The sequence below is a fragment of the Spinacia oleracea genome, chromosome 4 (genome assembly GCF_020520425.1).
Source record: "Spinacia oleracea cultivar Varoflay chromosome 4, BTI_SOV_V1, whole genome shotgun sequence".
NCBI classification, from domain to species: Eukaryota; Viridiplantae; Streptophyta; class Magnoliopsida; order Caryophyllales; family Amaranthaceae; genus Spinacia; species Spinacia oleracea.
In genome coordinates this window covers 152,198,631-152,211,740 of record NC_079490.1, presented here as the reverse complement: position 1 = coordinate 152,211,740, position 13,110 = coordinate 152,198,631, and the positions used below count along the sequence as shown (strand labels likewise).

Below are 13,110 nucleotides of genomic sequence, written 5' to 3'. Positions count from 1 at the left end.
TCAATGTTTAAGCAAGAGTCTATTTTTAGAGAGAGAGAGTAAAGAGAAGGCAGAGCAGTAATTGTTCTTGATTGTATTGATTGTGACCCATTTTTCTAGGGAATTGGGCTATATATATATACTACAACAAAATAAGCTTTTAATGGCGCTTTTTTCAATGAAAGACAGCGTTTTTAAAGCGCTGTTAATTAGCAGCGCTGTTAAAAGAATGACAGCGCTTTTAAAAAGCGCTGTCATTTTTTCCTCATTTAGCAGCATTCAATATATAAGCGCTATTAAAGCTTCAATATGGCGGGAAATTTTTTGATTAATTTAATTTAAATTAATTAATAGCGTGTAACTAAAAAGCGCTATTATTTAAGTGCACTTTTTAATTTTTGTCGGGCTCTTTTTAAATTTTAATTTTTAATTATTAAGTACCTGTAATAAAATATAAAATCATTTAAGAACCTACACAGAGTAATCAAATTGAATATATATAAGATCCAACTTCATTTCTATCATATTAAATAAACGTCTCGATGTCTCGTACATTACTTAAAATCATATATGCCTAAATACACAGTACAATAAAAACACACTAGAAAACAGAAAGAAGTATCGTTGTCATATAGTACTTCTTTTAATTTCAAACCAATAAAATTAAAACGTTCTAGAGAAATTCTAGTCGAAAAACATAATTATGCATCACAATATTCACACGAGAAGAACATGACGCATCCATTGAGCTCTGACTTCATCAATTTGTCCTTGATCATAATTCGGAACATTGCAATCAGGAAAGTACTACAAAATGAGAAAATTACCATAATTAGTGACAATGCATATAATAATGTCTAGGCTTAATTGAACAAAGAAAAGTACATACATCTTCATGTATCTCATGACATAATATCCAAAATCAATGACATTCTTTTGCCGAGGACACTACATAGGCAAAATACAATCAATTAGTTTTGAATACTTGACGCCCCAAGACCTGGGATTAGCTTGGGTTGAACTTTTGATTCAGCCTCAATTTCTAGAGGAGGAACGAAGATAACAGAAAAAGAAAATGGAAGAATTTTACTATTGTGTTCTTTGGTTTGATAAGATAGTACCATGAAGCAATCTCCTCTTTTCTTTGGTTTGGTTTAATGGTTTTATAAGAGACAGACTACTTCAACTTTTTCAACTAAAATTTGCGAATTTTGCATCCATGCTTGGAGTTAACATCTACTCCATTACTCTGGATAATTTTTTTAAGGACTAAAACTATGAGTTACCCGTCTAACAAAGTTCCCCCTTTGACCGTGGTGAGCGGGTCTGCATCTTACCCTTGCAATTCCAAAGATTTTGTTCCAGTTGACCTTAATCCAGTACGCAACTGTCTTTCTGAAAACTAGAAGTGCAGGAAGTTAAATAAAAAATTAAGTCAGTCCCTCATAATCCCAGAGTCGAGAACAATAAACCTTTGACTCACAAAGTAAAATAGGCAGCCATGTGTATTTGTTTTAGCATGATAAACAGAAGAGTTAATTAAATGAATGATAAAAAACTTTTTAAATTAGAAGTGCGGCAATTAGCCTACACACTGGTATGCAAACATTACTAATGATATGAACCATTTAAATTACAAATATCATCATGCATCATTCCGTTCTTTTACTACCTATCCCTTCCAATCAAAAAGCCTGTGTTTAGTTTAGTACTTCGTATAATGTATGAGGCTGCTCTGCAATCTGATTTCCTGTGTTTGTCTCACCAAAATGTGCTTCCTGAAGCAACTGTAAAGCGTATAAACCTCACAAAGTTTTGAATAGAGGACTTTACTTTTGCTGGTTGTATGTACGAGAAAGAACGGGTGCCCCATAAGTAACCTTTTATCTTATTGAAATAAAGCCTACATTATTTTTCTGTTCTCCCATGGCCTATTTAGTCAAACCGAAAATTGCTAGTATTAGTTACCAAATAAGTCAAGCAGCTGCCAGCTTGTGACTGGACAGGAATCGGGAAAGCTTAGCTTAGGTACACATTAAACCATGCGATGATTTCTAATACACCTAATCCATTTCCCGTTAAACAGAATTTGACATTCAGTTTCCAAGAAGAAGAGAGACAAAAGTCGGGTGACTTGGTTTGTTTCTTTTGCTACATAAGCCACATTGTTGATAGATACTAAGGGATCCCTAGAACGTTTTGGTGCATCACCTCAAAGAATTTACTAGTTAGCTTAGATGAACAATCACATATAGCAGCATAAAGCCTAGTTTGAGAGATTATCACTACACATAGAGGCAATTACACACTTGTGCTATGAGTCAACAGATACCAACAACTAAATCAATATCTAAGTGAACCCCGTGTTGAAAGTATTATATGAGAAGGGCATAGACAATAACCTGGCAGTCTGGACAGTATGGATTCCAACAAGAAGAAAATCTCATAGTTTCCGAGCAAGCCGTAATACCTATGAGTCAAAATAATAAGCACTATTCAAGTTAGCATATAAAATCCAAATGTATACAACAGAAAACTAAAGAATGAAAAATGGAATAACATATGCTAGTGAGACAAGATAAATAAAAATACCATCAAACAACTTAAAATCAATTTATGTAATCATTCGATGAATCGAAAATCATAATCTATTGATACAAAACAGTACTATGGGATAAGATTAACTCTTCATAATACCACTGATTCTTCATAATACCTCATACTCTCCTTCCCACATTGCCACTTTAAAGACAAAATTCAAAATCTAAACCACGTATACTAACTAACACTGAACCAAGCACCAAAACTAGAAAGCAGTATCATAACAAATACAAGGTCTCCAATATCAGTCTTATGTTCCAGGGATCTAGGGAAGTAATGGGGGAGTAGCTTACCTCTTGCCTCAAACCAATCAATGATTCAATACTATAGAAACACTGTATCAGGAAAAAACAATGATATCTTCACAAAAGGCGATAATCCCATGCCCCAAACTTCACCCCTAATCTGACCTTCTTGACCATTTCCTTCATCCAACTAGACAGATAAATATGTTGATGTTCAACATTCAGGTAGTCTTATTGTTTTCCCCAATTTCTTCCATGAATCGTAGTTCAAGACTGTTTTTTTACTCAAGAAATACCAAAGAAAAATACGAATTAATTAACATGCTTTCCTAAATTCACCATCACAGGCAAAAGAAAAAGGGAAAAAAAATCTAATCAGCATTTACAAGAATGCAGTAGTCGCATAAAAATGGAAGCTCTGAAACGTAATTCTTACCTTGTGCAGGACACTCGATTGAGAAGGTGTTAGATGCTGAACAAACTCCTAAATCGGTAATGGTGCGAAACCCTAATCAACAAGAATGAACATAATTTGAGAATTTAATCAAGTACAAATTAGTTCAAACTTCAAACCCTAAATCGAACAAATAAAAGTTGGGGGAAAACAGCAAAACACACAAACCCTAACAAAGAACAGTAAGAAACCTTAAACAATTGATAATTCAAACTCACAATTGATAATTCAACCACAAGAAGCCGGGAAAAATGTTCGCAAGATATTAATCTCCGCCGAGAAACATTCGCTGGAGAAGAAGATAAATAAGAAAATATCTGGATTTAGATTGAAGTGAAATCTGTAAATTTGGATTTGAGAAATTTCGCTTTGAGTCGAGTTGGATTGGGATTAAACTTTTGAATTCGGATTGGGATTAAACTCTTGAATTCGATTGGGAACAGATCCTTAACCGTGTAAATCATGGTGGGAGAAGGAAGGAAGAGGTAGAAGTCGTAGAACGTGGGAAGGGTTTTGGTTTTAGCGGTGGAGTGCTTTTGATAAATACTAATCTGTATAGTTAAAGAAAAGCGATGATTTTTTTTATGCATGATTTTATAACAATTTTGATAAATACTAATAACAGGCTAGCATCATTTACAGAAAAGCGTTGTATTATATTTAGTGGAAATTAAGATTGCTTTCAACAACAGCAGTGTAAAATAAAGTGTTGTTAATTCATTCAAATAATAGCGCTTTTTGATAAACGCTATTAAATAGGTGTTGTTAATTAATGTTTTTGTTGTATAGGTTATTGTAGGAATAACCTAACATTCCCCTTACATGATTGGCTGGGGAATGAGAGGAGGACACGTGTCCTTCCCTCTTACAGTTTCCTGGCCCTTTTAGGCATAAGTGGGCTGTTTGGGCCCTTGTGCCCATTATAGGGCACTTGCTACGTATGCCCCTTAGGTATAGATACAATAAGTACATTTATACGTACATAAATACAAATACATATACTTCACAGATACGTAGACTGATACTTATACTCTGGAATAGACATCGTATGGTTTTTGCTTATGGGGCATAATACGTGCCACGTGTCACATCTTCATTGGCACACGAAGGCACAGTTATTTTTCCCACAACATTTGCCCCCCAAGAAGGGCATTTCTGGAAACAATCTTTCGGATATCGCTTCTTGACCTTTGATTTGCAGGTACATATTCGGGACAAGTGTTGAGATAGTGACAAGTCACTTTTTCTCTTTTTTGCCCTTCCCTATATATAGGGGGGGTAAATTTCATTTTTTACATTTCATTTTCACAGAGCTCAAGGCAGGCGATTTCCGGCCACCACAAAACTCAATCTGTTCTTCACTAGACTCAACTTGTTCTTCTCCAAACTCATCCTGTTCTTCTTCAAACTCATCCATTTCTTCACCAATTATCTTCTCAGATCTTCAAAGGTTAGCTTTTATTTCTTTTACTTGTTTTCTTATTATGTGTCCGTCACTTTTGGTTTGGTTAAGGGGCGGCACCCTAGTGTTGGATAGGTGTTCGTTGGGTTCCAAAGAACGTTAAGCCGCCCTTCCTGGATCTGGGCGGACGCCCAAATCCCCTTTTCTCTTCTTTGTCAGTCACCCCTAAGCCGTGCTTTGTTCACTATGCAGAAGGCATGGCCAGAACTAAGCAGATGGAAGATCCTACTCGCCTGCGCCTGCGAGAGGGGGCGGCTACACCTCCCCTGGAGAGGTATTCCTCTACTGACCCAGCAGTGGGCGAAGAATATGCCGATCTCTTTCAAGAGATCGATGAATATGCCAAGGAGGGGGAACAAACAGCAAGCTCATCAGAGCGCACAGCGAGCCGGGAAGTTGAGGAGCCAAGTGTAGCTCCGGCGCCTTCGGTTGTTGAGGAGCAGGTGGTTGCTCCGTCTGTAGTTAGGCCAAGGGGCAGGGAAGAAGCTCAGCTTCTTCCTTCGGAGATTCATCCAGATCTTGGTTGGATGAAGTGGCTAGAGAAAAATGGGGTTGATATGAGGGACGGCCTATGCGTCGGTGAAGGGTACCAGATGCGGGTGCCGGCTGGCTTGGATTCGATAGTCAGCCTGCTAGCCGAGGGAGAATTTCCCGTTTATGCCGCCGCTATCAAGCTTGGCATGAGGTTCCCTCCGCATCCCTTCGTTGTGGAGGTTTTGGATGGGTTTAATATTGGGGTGGCCCAACTGACCCCAAATTCCTGGGCGGACGTGTTCGGCTATATTGCCAAATGCGCTCCGAACCACGTGCGGCCGTCTTTCAACGCCTTTCTGAATTTGGTGTCTATTTCCCGTTCCCCCAATGCCGCCGAATGATGGTTTAATCTGAGCAGCCGAGGCTCGTACCAGACTGTGGTGGGAAAGCTCAGCAAATGGCATAAGTGGAGGAAGAGGTGGGTCGTGTTCCATACTGACGACCACTAGATGTATTATAGGATGAGCCGCTGGAGTCCCACGGCCAACTATATGGAACATGACGAGCCCCTCCCACCCCTTACCGCGAACGAGTGGGACCATATAATGGTGTTGTTTTAGGCCAACACTTATCATCTTACTGCGGATAAGACCTTCCATGTGCCGGCTGAGTGGTTGACGCACATACGTCAACTAAGGGATGAAGCTTTTTTAGCTGCCATGGGTCTAGGGTACTCTATGTCCCAAGGTAGAGTGTTAGATTATCCGCCGTCTGACTATGTTCCGATCTTTTCTTAACCTGTGTCCTTTTATTTTTGCAAAGGAAGGAATGAGCAAGCTGACGGAGGCAGATATTGGCCAGGGTGATACAACTGATTGGATGGCCGACATCTATGCGGCCAAAATGAAGAAGGCCAAGGCTGAGCTGGAGGAGAAGGTAAGCAGCAAATTTTATTCTCTTCTATTTCTGTGAAGTCATAATTGGACATCAACGTCCTTTGTGAACCCAAGGCTGCGCGTCGTCTTTTATCTTTGACGGGCGTCCCTCGGTGTTGATTGAACCTCAATGCGCCTCGCCATAAATTCAGGACGGGCGCCTTTTAGGTGACGAGCCACTACTTAGTGAGCGGCATAGTCATCACTTCAGTGCGCCCCGTCACGAATTTAGGACGAACGTCTTTTTGATGACAAGCCACTTCTTAGGGAGTGGCATTGTCATTTACTTAAATGCTCCTCGTCCTAAATTCAGGACGGGCGTCTTTTTGAGGACGAGCCACTGCTTAGGGAGTGGCATTGTTATTTAATTAAATGCTCCTCGTCCTAAATTTAGGACGAGCATCTTTTTGGGTGACGAGCCACTGCTTAGGGAGTGGCATTGTCACTTACTTAAATGCTCCTCGTCCTAAATTTAGGACGAGCGTCTTTTTGGGTGACGAGCCACTGCTTAGGGAGTGGCATTGTCACTTACTTAAATGCTCCTCGTCCTAAATTTAGGACGAGCGTCTTTTTGGGTGACGAGCCACTGCTTAGGGAGTGGCATTGTCACTTACTCAAATGCGCCTCGTCATGAATGTAAGACGAGCGTCTTTTTGGGTGACGAGCCACTGCTTAGGGAGTGGCATTGTCACTTACTGAAATGCGCCTCGTCATGAATGTAGGACGAGCGTCTTTTTGGGTGACGAGCCGCTACTTAGGGAGTGGCATTGTCACTTACTTAAATGCTCCTCGTCCTAAATTTAGGACGAGCGTCTTTTTGGGTGACGAGCCACTGCTTAGAGAGTGGCATTGTCACCTACTCAAATGCGCCTCGTCACGAATTTAGGAAGAGCGTCTTTTTGGGTGACGAGCCACTACTCAGGGAGTGACTGTCTTTTTCTTCAATGCGCCTCGTCATGAATTTAAGACGAGCGTCTTTTTGGGTGACGAGCCACTACTTGGGGAGTGACTTGTCTTTTTCTTCAATGCGCCTCGTCATGAATTTAAGACGAGCGTCTTTTGGGTGACGAGCCACTACTTAGGGAGTGACTGTCTTTTTCTTCAACGCGCCTCGTCATGAATTTAAGACGAGCGTCTTTTTGGGTGACGAGCCACTACTTAGGGAGTGACTGTCTTTTTCCTCAATGCGCCTCGTCATGAATTTAAGACGAGCGTCTTTTTGGGTGACGAGCCACTGCTTAAGGAGTGGTTTGTGACCTACTTGCCTACTTTTTTGACATTTTGGGTTTGTTTCTGTCAGCAAGCCAAGGATGCGGCCAAGGTGGCGGCAAAGGCGCAGGGAATTGGCCACTCGCAGCTAAAGAAGAGATCGGCGCCGGCGCCGGCTGATTCAGGGGCTCCAAGCACATTTAAGAAGCCTCGGCCCAGGCCCCGCCGTCCAGCCAAGAAGGAGAAGTCACAGGCTCTCGATGGGGCTCATCCTGATGAGGACGAGCCGACTGTGGACAAGCCTTCCCCGGTTGTGGACTTAGTGTCCAAATCGAGGTCGGGTGGACATCAAACTGAGCCGACGGATCCCTTAGCCGGCATTTCAGTTAACGTTCGCTCATAAATTCCTGAAGACGTGGCCCGCCGAGCTAGATCATCGGGCGGTAAGTTCAACTCGAACGTCGTACAGACGTATCAAGCCTCATCTGGCAGTTCTTCTTACTCTCCGCGTCATCCTAAGGCCATTGTTTTTCCTATAGCTAAAGTTGACAAAGGGAAGGGGGCAGCTACCGCGGAGGACGAGCGTATCCCTGCCACTCCTCATTATTCTTCAAGGGACAGAGCGGCAATTTGCCGCAAGGTTTTTAAGGCCGTCCCCCAGGAATACGTCGCTTCTCTTTCTGGCCGCACGGATGCTTAGTTTGGTGCCATCCAAGCCAGTTTGCTTGACGTAAGTTTATGTCTGTTGATTGGTTTGATATTTACACGTTTTATCTTCTTACTAACATAATGATCTTCTGCAGTTGTTCTGCCGTATGGTGTTCTGCAAGAGCTGGAAAACCCGCACAGCCGAGGAGCTCAATGCTCAGGTGGCCGAGTCTGTTCATCATGGTGACTCTGCCTTCAAGACCATTGAAGAAGTTCGCCTTGAGATGTAGACGACCATAGACCTCCAGGCGAAGGAGTTGGCATCACTAAAGTCCAACAAGGTTGAGTTGCTAAAAAAGGTCTTGCAGCAGGACACGGATATGACGGAGATGGTGGCAGAAGGCAAGAGAGCCGGGGCCAAAATAATAGAGCTCCAAGCACAACTCGAGGAGTATCCCCAGGTCAAAGAAGCAGCTGGCCAGGCCGAGCGTCTGCAAGGGGAGCTAGAGACCGCTAAATCCCAGATTTGCGCCTTGAAGGAACGTCTCCATGACTCTTATGACCAAGGAGAGCAGGCCGTGAAAGATGTTGTCAAGCATGCCTGGGAGAAGCACATGGAGCCATCTGACCTTGCTTGGTTTCTGCGGCGCTTGGAGCGGAGTGTTGTTGTGCTGGATGTGGAGCGTCTAGGGATGCCGCCTCCTGAGTTTGTGCCGTCGGATGATGAAGATGACGCCGCCGCCTCCTGATTTGCTGCTTGCTTTAATATCAGTCTTTTAATTTAGTGTTCTCATGCCTGAGGGCATAAAAAATTTATGTTTATGTGTTTGGCGACGTTGGCGTGTGAACATTTGTGCCTGCTGAGCACACAACAATTATTTTTGCTACTTTTGCAAGCCTAACTTTAGGCGTCTCTATATGAATGGGGTTGCTTTTTGCATTTTGATCTTGTGTTTGGGTGTGTTCCATATTTGGATCTTTTCTAGCAATAGGGTGGTAAATCAATATGTATGATAGTCAACTTCCTTGATGAGCGTGTCTTAACATGGAATCGATTGATGCAAGACGCGCTTGGCAGGTGACGTGGACGGCCAAGGAACGGTCGGCGCAGAACAATGCTGCCAATCTGGCCTCAGTCATCCAACTATGCCGCACCCAAGTAGACATGTGTGTTCAAAGGTTTCTTGCCGCTGGACTTGTGGGCAAGCAACCTTTGTCCCAAGGGTATTCTTGCCGCAGGCATCCAATCACGCCGCGGCCAAGTAAAGTTGTGTAGTCGTCACTTTTGCTGACGAGCATGTCTAATGTTAGGTTTGATTTACGCAAGTAAATCAATATGTATGATTGCCGCTAGAAATGCGCGTCAGGTGAAGTGGTCGGCCAACAATTGGACATAAACAGCCTGTGTTCAAAGATCATTGCTGCCGCAGGGCTTTTAGGTAAACAACCTTTGTTCCAAGGTTGCTCCTGCCGCGGGGCTTTTGGGTAAGCAACCTTTCTTCCAAGGTTATTCTTGCCGCAAGCATCCAATCACGCCGCGGCCAAGTAAAGCTATGTGGTCGTCACTTTTGCTGACGAGCATGTCTAATGTTAGGTTTGATTTACGCAAGTAAATCAATATGTATGATTGCCGCTAGACATGCGCGTCAGGTGAAGTGGTCGGCCAACAATTGGTCATAAACAACCTATGTTCAAAGGTCATTGCTGCCGCAGGGCTTTTGGGCAAACAACCTTTGTTCCAAGGTTGCTCTTGCCGCAGGGCTTTTAAGCAAGCCACCTTTGTTCCAAGGTTGCCCTTGCCGCAGGCATCCAATCACACCGCGGCAAAGTAAAACTTTGTGGCCGTCACTTTTGCTGACGAGCATGTCTAATGTTTGGTTTGATTTACGCAAGTAAATCAATATGTATGATGGCCGCTAGACATGCGCGTCAGGTGAAGTGGTCCGCCAACAATTGGACATAAACAACATGTGTTCAAAGATCATCGCTGCCGCAGGGCTTTTGGGCAAACAACCTTTGTTCCAAGGTTGCTCTTGCCGCAGGGCTTTTGAGCAAACAACCTTTGTTCCAAGGTTGCTCTTGCCGCAGGGCTTTTGAGCAAGCCACCTTCGTGCCAATGTTACTTTTTTCCGTAGGCAACTAATTATGCCATATGTGAGTTAGGGATTTGGTTTACGCAAGTAAATCAATATGTATGCTTATGGGTTAACCTACCTTGCTTTTGCACATGGGTTAACCTGCGGCATGTTGTGCCGCTATGGTGAAAGTTGAATAGGTGACCAACCTACAACTTAGTGCAAATCTAGGCCACTTCTTAGGCCTCAAACAATTAGGCTTGTTATGTATAGGTGCTAATCTGGGCCACTTCTCAGGTCGTCATTCAATTAGGCTTTGGTATTCGACGTGCGAGTAATAAATGATATGAAGCAAGTAGAGTAGTATTATTTATAACTTTGCATGGCGAATTTAGCCGGTTACAAAAGTGATTACTACCCTATTAGGACCATTAGAGGCCGCCCCTTCTATGTAAGAAAAAGCTAGTACATATTTAAAAGAAATATTTCTTGAGGTTGTCAGCATTCCAAGTGCGCAGAATGGGTCGGCCTTGCATGTCTTGAATGCGGTAAGTTCCATCCCTGACTTCATCATAGATCTCATAAGGTCCTTCCCAGGTGGGCGTCAGCTTACCCTGTTCGTTGGCTCGGCCTGTTGATTCCATTTTTCGGAGGACAAAATCTCCCACTTTGAGCACTCTGTTAGAGAATTTCTTGTTGTATTCCCTCGCCATTCTTATCTTGTACAACTGTTGTCTCAAGGTGGCATTTCCTCTAACCTCAGGCAAGAGATCCAAGGCTACTTTCATCATTTCCCAGTTAGCATTTTCATCGTATATCATGACTCTCAAGGTTGGCTCACACATCTCTATGGGTAGGACGGCCTCGGCACCATAAGCTAGTAAGAAGGGGGTTTCACTGGTGGAGTTCTTTGCCGTGGTACGGATTGACCATAAGACGTTTGGCAACTCATCCGCCCACAGACCCTTGGCTTCGTCAAGCTTCTTTTTGATCCCTTCAGATATTAGTTTGTTGAACGCCTCAACCTGACCATTGGCTTGGGGACGTCCAACAGAGGCGAAACAGCTGTGTATGCCATGGTCCGCTAGCAATTCCTTCAGCTTAGCCGTCTCAAACTGAGGCCCATTATCAAAGACGATAGACTGTGGAATTCCAAAACGAGTCATGATATTCTTCCAAATGAACGCTCGTACGTCGCTGGTTTTTATATTCTTGAGAGCTTCTGTCTCCACCCACTTTGTGAAGTAATCTACAGCAACAATGACATAACGCCTCCCTCCAGGAGCGGCAGTAAACGGGCCTAGGAGATCCATTCCCCACTTGGCAAACGGAATTGGACTCGTGATGGGTGTCAGAACTCGAGCCGGTCGATGTATTAGATGAGCAAAGCGCTGACATTTGTCACACTTCTTGACTAATGAGATTGCATCATCCTTAAGAGTCGGCCAATAATATCCAGTTCGAAGTGCCTATTCTGCCAAAGCCCTTCCCCAAATATGAGAGCTACACAGTCCTTGGTGAAGGTCTTCTAGAATTTCTTGCCCCTTTTCAGGCGTCACGCATCTCAACAAAGGGCGGGAGTAGGCCTTTTTGTAAAGAGTGTCATTCCACATCTCAAACCAAGAGCATTTCTTTTGAATTTTTGCCGCTTGCCTTGAGTCTTCTGGCAAGACTCCATTCATTTTAAAGTTAATTATGTCATCTATCCATGTGGAGGTTCTGTCCAGAGTTTCTACTTCCATTTGTTCGATGCTTTTATGTTCCTTTACCTCCCAGAACACGTGACGAGGGGTATCACAAGACGCAGAACTGGCCAATTTTGACAAGGCATCGACTTAGTTATTTTCTGAGCGAGGGACTTGCCTTACTTCAAAGCTTTTCAGTGGCTCCACTTCTTGGTGGACGGCCTGCATATACTTGATCATCGTCGGTTCCCTTGCCTCGTAGGTTCCATTGACTTGGCTCACAATCAGTTGAAAGTCAGATAGTGCTAAGATTTCTTCGGCTCCGGCCGCTTTACACATTTTAATGCCACAAAGCAGGGCTTCGTACTCGGCCTCATTGTTGGACGCCTGAAAGTTAAACCGCATAGCATACTTTAAAAATATCCCTTTCTGGTGATTGGCAGATTATCCCGGCTCCACAACCATTCTGCGTGGACGAGCCGTCTACGTATAATGTCCACACCGTCTTTGTATTCTTGTCAAAGACAGGCCTCGTCATTTCAACAATAAAGTTTGCACAAGCTTGCCCCTTGACACCTTTCCTAGGTTCATAAGTGATATCAAAGGCATTCAGCTCGATAGCCCAGTTCAGCATTCGGCCTGACGCCTCCAGCTTCGTGAAAGGCAGTTTAAGCGGATGATCCGTGTAGACCACTATCCTGTGGGCTAAGAAATAAGGAAGAAGCTTTTTGCTAGCCATAAACAAGGCTAAACCAAATTTCTCCATCGTAGGGTATCTAATTTCAGCATTTTGAAGGACATGACTGACAAAGTACACTGGCATCTGTATTCCTTCCCTCTCTGTCAGTAGAACAGCACTCAGCGAGTGTTCAGATACCGCAAGATACATGTATAAATTCTCTCCCTGCAAAGGGCTAACAAGACGAGGTAAGGTGTGCAAATGATCTTTTAATCTAACCAGCGTCGCCTCGGCTTCATCCAACCATTCAAACTTAGCCTTCTTTCTGATTGCCCTAAAAAAGTAGTGACATTTGTCTCCGGCTCTGGAAAGAAATCTTCCCGGGGCGGCCAGACAACATGTGAGCCGCTGGACTTCTTTTACTGTCTTTGGTGAGCTCATATCAATTACTGTCTGGATCTTGTCCGGGTTGGCTTCAATTCCTCTTTTATCAATCAAGAAACCTAAGAATTTGCCCGACGTTACCCCAAACACACACTTCTTAGGATTCAATCTCATGTTGTAAACTCGAATAGTCTCAAATGTCTCCCTAAGATCAGCTATATGTGCCGCCCGCAGCTTGCTTTTCACAATCATATCATCAATGTAAGCTTCAATATTTCTG

The 13,110-nt window shown here is 43.3% G+C and overlaps 1 long non-coding RNA gene across 4 annotated transcripts; it reads right to left on the bottom strand.

Annotated features, from left to right (window-relative positions):
- Positions 1-463: 463 nt before the first annotated feature.
- LOC110798757 (uncharacterized) lies at positions 464-3,842 on the bottom strand. 4 transcript variants are annotated; one of them, XR_002536199.2, is made up of 6 exons: positions 3,498-3,842; positions 3,262-3,333; positions 2,382-2,449; positions 1,266-1,381; positions 869-927; positions 464-786 (listed from the first exon to the last, which is right to left on the bottom strand). It is a non-coding gene; the product is annotated as an uncharacterized lncRNA (long non-coding RNA). The 4 variants fall into 4 exon arrangements; XR_002536200.2 differs by having other exon boundaries at positions 1,317-1,381; positions 3,498-3,840; XR_002536201.2 differs by lacking the exon at positions 869-927 and having other exon boundaries at positions 3,498-3,840.
- Positions 3,843-13,110: the final 9,268 nt, after the last annotated feature.